General features: G+C 36.3%; 1 protein-coding gene across 5 annotated transcripts in view; it reads left to right on the forward strand.

The window, feature by feature from the left end:
• ARHGAP15 (Rho GTPase activating protein 15) overlaps positions 1–8,248 on the forward strand; it is a 689,959-nt gene that overhangs the window by 559,542 nt on the left and 122,169 nt on the right. The window lies entirely within an intron of this gene.

The following is an 8,248-nucleotide window of genomic DNA, read 5'->3' on the forward strand; positions in this document are numbered from 1 at the left end:
TGCACCACAACCAGGAAAAAGAACATCTCTGTTATTCCCAAAAGTTTCCTCTTAATCCTTGGCAATCCTCTTTCCTTCCCCTTTCCACCCGCTCTGCACTCCCATCCCAAGCCACCACTGATCTGCTTCCTGTCACTATCGATATATTTACATTTTCTAGAATTTTATATAAATGGAATCATACAGTATGCACTCTTTTGGGGGAGAGGCTTTTTTTCATTCAACATAATTATTTTGAGATTTATCCATGTTATATTAAGAGTTCATTTTTCATTAATGAGTAATATTTCATTATTTGAATATAACACAATTTGTTGATTTGTTGAGGGATAGTTTCTAGTCTTTGATGTTACAAATGAAGCATTTACAAACCTGTGAACATTTATACACAAATTTTTGTGTGGACAAATGCTTTTAGTCTTCCTGGTGATACTTAGAAGTGGAGAGCTGGTTCATATGGTAGGTATATATGAACTTTTTAAGAAATTGCTAAGCTGTTTCCCAAAGTCATTGAGCCATTTTTCAATTCCTGTCAACAGTATATGAGAGTTCCAGTTTCCCCACATCCTCAGCAACACTTGGTGTGGTCAGTGTTTTTAATTTTAGCCATTCTATGTGTGAAGTGGTATTTTGTGGTTTAATTTGCATTTCACTAAAGATTAATGATGTTAAGCATCTTTTCATGTGCTTATTGGCCATTCCATTATTTTCTGCAGTTAAGAAACCTACTTTTTCAAAAAAATTGGCTATTTCTTTGCTATTGAGTTTCAAGAGTCCCTTATATATTCTTAATGTTAGTTCTTTATCAAATATATAGCTTGCCAATATTTTCACCCTTTCTATGGCTTTGTTTTCCTTCTTTTAACAGTGTTTTCAGAAGAGCAGACGTTTTTAATTTTGATAAAGTCCAGTTTATCCATTTTGTCTTTTATGGATCTTGCTGTGCCTTCAGGTGGACTAATACTATTTTCTTCAACATCTATTCTGTTGTTAGTCTCAGCCAGTGAATTTTTTTAATCTCAGGCATTGCAGTTATTATTTTTAGAAGTTTGCATTTTTAAATATATTCTGCCTTAAGGTGTCTAATTTTTCTCTAGCTGTTTTAGCTTTTATTATTTTAAATGATGCATAATTGTACATATTTATGGGGTAGAATATGATGGTTTGATACATGTATACAGTGGGTAACAATCAAATCAGGGTATGTGAGCTGGCAGTTGTTGATTTGTTGAAGTTTCCAAAGTTGCCTTTTGTGTACAAAAATAACTTTTCCTCCCACTCCTGGGCAATGTTCCATACATTTTCCAATATTAGAATGCAAACAATGCTAACTCCGTGATCAAAAACAATTTTATGATTCCAATACCATCTCTTTTGGTGTTTTTTTCGGGCTTGACTAAGTAAATATATCTAATAGTAATATATAAAAACATATGAACATATATATTGTGTTCATATATATATACATATGAACGTATGTATGCATAGGACACAGATTAGGCAGGTCAGTGCTAAATTGAGATAGTAATGATGTTACATACAAGTCTTCAATTTAAAGGCCACAATCACACATGCCTTTGAAGAGAATGTTTTTTAAATGCCTGGTTTTTTTTTTAAATGATTAATTAAGGAGTAAAACAAGTTGTGAGAAATGGCACCCATAAGATCAACTGAGCACCATTAAAATGCAGACTATTAGCCACCAAAAGTAGAGATTATCCTATGCCTAGTCCTTAAACGGAACTCATATCCCTGTCTATACATCAGTCACATCATCATCAGATAAAAATAATTTAAGTTAAATACATTGCCCTATGGCAAAAAGTACCTATTGCATGTTCTAATGGTTTTTCACCCCATGGCCTTTACTCCATTTTGCCTTTAGAGTACACTTTCAATAGGTAATTGTAGGGGGAAAAGCCAGTGAAGTATATTTGCAAATATTTTCTTTACTCTTGACTTTATCTTGCCCTTTGGTCAAACTATTTCTGATGCATCATCAACTCCATGATGACACTCTTTAGGAGAAAAGAAACAGAGCTTGCAAGGCACTTGACTAAAAACGGTTGCTAAACATGAAAGCATGATAGTGACAAATTGCGTTAAAACTAGAGAAAGAGCAGGGTGTAAAGGTTCATCACAAAGAAACCAGAGATGTAAAAATAATGCAGTATAAAAATATCCTCTATTGCAGCATTTCAAGGAAATTTGAAATTGAAACAAAGGTAAATTTTACAAAGACTGTTTTTTTAGTTTCCACTGCAAGCTAACATTCTCACAGACTTGGTATTTTTGTTGTGGTTGCTTTTTAATGTGTGTGTGTGTGTGTGTGTGTGCACGTGTACGTGCAAACTGGAAATTTTATAGCTAATGCCTAGCCTGTCTCTTAACTCATTCTAATTATATTCATAATGAAATTGAAGAAAAATACTTGACTAGAGCCAAATGGCTTGCACAGGTGTCTTTTTGTAAGAATGGTTTAGTGCTAGATGATAAACAACTGGACCTCCATCTCCTTAATTTGGCTTAATGAAAAGCCCTTTATAAGTAAAACTAGAAGGTGATTCAGAATTAAAATTGGGCCTTGACTCAGAAATTAATTGAGTGGTAAGACATCAGCTCCATTAGAAAATGTGGTGCTTGTCTTTTTGCCTTTCCTTAAAACTTTTATTTTACTTGCACTCCTTTCTTCCATCTACTTAAGGTCACTTTTTCAAAGCAATAAACTCTTCAAGCTGAGCAACCAGCCAGGCAGCCTTCATGAGTCAGCTTCCCTAGCATCCTTACTTCTACTGAATAGACCTGCTTTTAAAAAATAGATAACAAAACGCAAAATTTCTCCTCAAAACTTGGTGGAAAGCAATTATCTTCACCTATTCTTCTAATAGTGGAATTCAGTGGTTGGTTTTCACTGCCTGTTATCAACTTCACTGCATCAATAGATTGTAATAAAACTGAAGGTTGGGAGGCCTTCTATCCTACACTGAGGCTTCTGCCTACTTCCTTATGCTTTGCTTGACACCACATTGTGATCACCACTGATGAGTCCTCTAAAATACCTGCCCACTTACCCCCAACTCTGACTCAGGCCATCTCTAGGAGAATGGTCTCTCCTATTTCCCATATTCATTTTTTTCTCTACCCAACCCAGCATGATTCTAGTTCTAAAATACAGGTAAACTGATATAACTGGCTTGCATTTCATTTTGAGAAAAATCCAAATTCCTTCCAAGGTCTTCAAAGTCCTTTATGATCTGGTCACCCACAAGGTCTCCAACTTCATCATTTACTGTTCCCTGCCTGGCCCATTGCATTCCAGCCCATTGGTACCCTCGCTCTTCTTTGAATACCCCAAGCACATTGAAAGTCTTTGACTGCTCCATCTGTCTACCGAACACACTCTCCCAGATTGCTACTCCGCTGTCAAGTCCTCAGGGAAGTCTCTCATCAGCTAAGCTAAAGTTTCTACCCGCACCGCACACCACCACCTGTATTCAAATCCTGTCTCCACCATTTACTATCTAGACCTAGAGCAAATATTTAATCTCTCTAGGCCTCCATTTCCACATTTATAAAATGGAGGGAAAAGTTGTATCTTCACCATGGCAATTGTAAAAAGAATTTCATGAAATGCACTTATTTACAGAATCCCTGGCACACAGTATCAAGTTCACTGGTATTATCATATTAGAATATAATCAGAGTGTCCTTTAGTTAACAGTCTCAGAGCTTTAGTTAACAGTCTCAGAGGACCTTGCTGTCCATTCTCACTAATCTTTCCACTTCTCTGGGAAAGCCATTTCAAATTATTGTCTTAAAGCGGCCATCTTCATTCTGCTTTAATATTTTGCTTTGAGAATTTCACACAGCACCAAACATGTTTCATATGACAGGATATTCTCTTGCTTCATGACCCAGGGATCCCATTTCCTTCATCTCATGACATTTCTCCTTTGTTCTGCCAGCTGTTCTCAAGCCCAACCCCACTTGGATAATCCAAAGCCTACCACTTTATTATAGAACTTACGCCTTTATCATAACCCAAATGCTATCCAGCTTCTCCGACCTGAGCTTGCCTTGCTTCTACGAAATATTAGCAAATCTGTGATGTTCACAGTGGCACCAGAAGAGCCAACTCCAAAGTGATGCCTTCTCTCAGCTGGGAAATTTGTAACATTGTAGATCCCAAAATGTTAAGAGTTATCAACTAAAGTGTTCAAAGAGTTATCAGTTGAACACACGGACAGACAGACACACACACACACACTCGTTCTCCAAACTGGAAATGTTTCACTTTTTCTTTCAGTTGCCACACAATACTCTAGCTTTGAAAGGTAGTAGACTTTTTATTTTTTAATTATCTCAAGAGAACTTTCATGTTAACCTCTCAGGAGCTTTTTTTTTTTTTTCAAATTTTTTGTAGAGACAGGGTCTCACTATGTTGCCCAGGCTGGTCTCGAACTCCCGGACTCAAGCAATCCTCCTGCCTCAGCCCCCCAAAGTGCTGAGATTACAATCCCAAGTCACCATGCCCAGCCTCATGTGCTATTTTCAAAGCCTGTTATGGAATAAGAATGGATCCTTTACCCAGTACTCTTGCTTGCCTACGTTCAGTCAGACATTCTCATTTGCTCAAGCACTTGTCCTTTCTCCAGCCCTCCTCTGTCAATACAAGAATTTTCCTTTAATAGCTTCTAGGACTATCATCAGCACCTTGAATTGTGGCTTTTCTTGATCTGGCTCATTCCTACTGCTCTGCAGAGTTAAACATTAGATGTGATGGCTCCTGGAGTACTATAAATTTCCCGGGGGAATTCTGCTCATGTTGGGACAGTGGAATATCCACACTGAGAATTGTCATGTGGTTTAGAGAATAGAATTTTTCCCTAAGGATAGGCTCATACATTTTCTACCTACACTTTCTGAACAGAAACATGGAAAATGAATACACTATTATAGAAAATAAGTAGTGGTGCTGGTTTAAGAGTAAAAGTAATATGTTTGGAAGGATGACAGCAGATATATATATATTTTTTAATCTATGAACTATAAAAAAATTATATTGGATAATTATGAGTGTTTTCTTTTCATTGGCTTATTTATAGTTTTCTATTTAAATGTGAAGTTTCTCCCACTTCCAACCATTTAATTACATATAACACCTTTATTTTGCAGAAATTGGAATTCTAAAAGATCAAATACCTAAAGCCTGAGTCCATGATTACTGTCTAGCCAGACAGTTAGTTCTTGGCCCCTTTCCTTTTTCTTCTCACCTTGAGTGTCCAGCAGGTGAAAGGTTGACCCTTTCCCATTTCCAGCCCATTCCTCTGCCAAGTAACGGATGGGCAGATCTAATTAGTACCATCTGTCCCGCTAGTTGCAGGTGGTTACTGTCTTACAAAGAGATGAAAGCAACAATCTTTGAAGCTTTTCTTCCAGGTCCCTAACTCTAGGCACAATGGTAACATTATTCTTTGACACCTTGGGTGTATTATTCTCTGAATATCTAATTGGCATCTAAGAAGAAACCATTACCTCATTGAAATATTCTTTGGAAATTTCTATGTGCTTGTGTCATGTTATGAAAATGTTTTAGAAAAAGTCGTCAGGAAAAGAAGAATGATCCTGAACAAATATTAGACCCAGAAAGGCTTCAGAAGCTCCTGTCTGTAAGCTTGGATTTGTGATGCTCAGAGCTTCTGCAAGCTGGGGCCCCCTCAGTGTTAACTGAGCAGAAATCTCCACCAAGGAGAAAGACAAGCCAGAGCACAACTAGAAAAACCACTTTGGTCAATGTCAGATTTCCAGCAGGATCTTTTTCTAACAGCCCCTTAAATATTTTTAAAACACTTAAAGTGTAACCCGTAGAGCCTGTTCAGTGCTCTCATTTCTTCCTCTGCACTTTCAATAATTTATCATGAATCAAAGTTTCCAGACCCTTCATCACCAAGATCACACTCCCTCAAATGTGCCCTCCTAAGGTTTGGAAATTGTCTCAGTCAGATCAGGAAGCTATAGCAAAATACCAGAGAGTGTGTGGCTTAAATAATGGAAATTTATTTCTCACAGTTCTGGAGGCTGGAAGTCCAAGATGAGGGCACCAGCATGGTCAGTTCCTGGTGAGGGCCCTTACCCTGGCTTGCAGATGGCCACCTTCTCATTGTGTACTCAAACACAAGATCATTGTTCCTCAAATACAAGAAGGAGTGGGCTCTGATCCTTCCCTCTTTCTGTAAGGGCACTAATCCTACCAGGAGAGCCCCACCCTCATGACCCTATCTAAACTTTGTTGCCCCCCAAAGACCCTTCTCCAAATACCATCACATTGAGGGTTAGGGCTTCAACGTATTAATTTTTGGGACACATTCAGTGAATAAGAGAAATCATACTTCAGTGGACTGTTTTATTTGCACAACTTTATCAGTGCAGAATAAAGCTTCCTCCTATATTCTCACAATATCTTCCTATTACTATGATAAAATATTTGATTTTTTCCTTATTAATATTACACTATTGGGATCCAAAATTGAATTTAGAGTCCAAGTTCTCACTTTTACCATTTTCTCTCTCAGATAAGTTTGTACAAGTTTAAATTTCCATGCTGAAATGTGCACACCATCTTGTACCATGGTACAAGAGAATTTTGCTTTAAGTTTTGCATATTCAAAAGACTTACGTCACCTGAGTCTCATAACAACAGGAACTGGGACCAAAACCCAAGTTTTTAACTACAAATTCATTGTGCCTTCCTCCTAGTATTGTGATATTTACAAACCTGAGCAGTTTGTCTTCCAAGTCCATATTTACGTCCTCAAATACATTCAAAACCATATAAGACAAATTGCAAGGCCATTTAAAACAATGGAGCAGTTAGAGATAAAAATTTACAACATTTGGGGAGGAACTTCAAATATTGTGCCAATAAAAAAAACTTAGAGAAGAGACATTCCAAATTTACAAAGTGAAGTTCTCTAGACATTTGGACAATTAGAAAGAATTTGAATCACATATTCTATAAACTATTAGACTAGTGGGAATTTAAATAAACCCCATAACTGTCCATATAATTACAATTCCAATTTCTAGTATACTTACCATACTTTTACTTACATATAACCAATTGCTATATGTACATTTCACTATTTAAGTTTATTTTTATAATACTCCTTTGTGGTTAATATTATTCTTCCTATTGTTTCCATTTGGGAAATTTAGACTACTCAATATTAAATAGCCTTCCTAAGGCTACCAGCTGGGAATTTGCAGAGCTAGAATTCGAACCCATAACTGGAAGATTCCAAAGCTGTTACTCTTAACCACACAACTGTAGTTTTTGACTAATTTGAAAAAAAATGATTACAAGTGTCTATTTAGAAATGAGATAATTAGTAGATTCAGATGTAGTTCAGATAAAGACTTTATGTTGTTAAAAACTACAATGGGAGGAAACCAAACAGAACACAAATGAATTTCTCTGCTCATACACATACTCAAAACCTCATTGTTTACTTCAGACTTCCATCTTGACTATTCAATTTAAAACAAATTCAACATTTTTTAATTGCTTTCTGTATCCAAGGCAACATTACAGGTACTCGTTCTTGTGCCTGGGTCACTGGAAAAATGTTTAAAAGTAAAATAAGCACCAGTGAAATTCAAACACACCTAGCAGATGGAGAAGGCTAAAGGATATGTAAATTTATTTGTAACAAACATTTATCTTTTAGGAATGTTAGCTAAGAGCACCTATTCTGTGCAAAATGCATCACTAGAAGAAAACAACAACAATCGAGCTCCCATATTCCAAATGCTTAAAGGTAGAAAGAAGGCACTATGTCCTTATTACAATCCCCAGCAAGTGAATTAGGAAATAGCATTATAAAATTTCTTAGAACTTTCATCATATGTGTTATTTAATTAAAAGGTGAAACTGCAGCAAAGCGTCACTTCATCCCTCATGTCATGTGCTAGAAAAGTATTTTCATGGAGTCTATAAGATAAATTCATTATTTCAACCCTCCATACCCATAATAAAAAGAGCTCAATTACAATTAAAATACTATGTCTACTCACATTCAGTGGTATTCCACTTTTTAAAAAATGTTTAATGTCTTTGTTAAAACACAGCAAACTTATAGAATAAGACCACAGATCTTAATAGTATTGTAAGAGTATTTTTAGTTGGGACATTTTAAAATAAAATTTCTTTCCCAGGCTTGTATGTTTGTGACTCCTTTTTCTGGCAATT

The sequence above is a fragment of the Gorilla gorilla genome, chromosome 11, assembly GCF_029281585.2.
Source record: "Gorilla gorilla gorilla isolate KB3781 chromosome 11, NHGRI_mGorGor1-v2.1_pri, whole genome shotgun sequence".
NCBI lineage: Eukaryota > Metazoa > Chordata > Mammalia > Primates > Hominidae > Gorilla > Gorilla gorilla.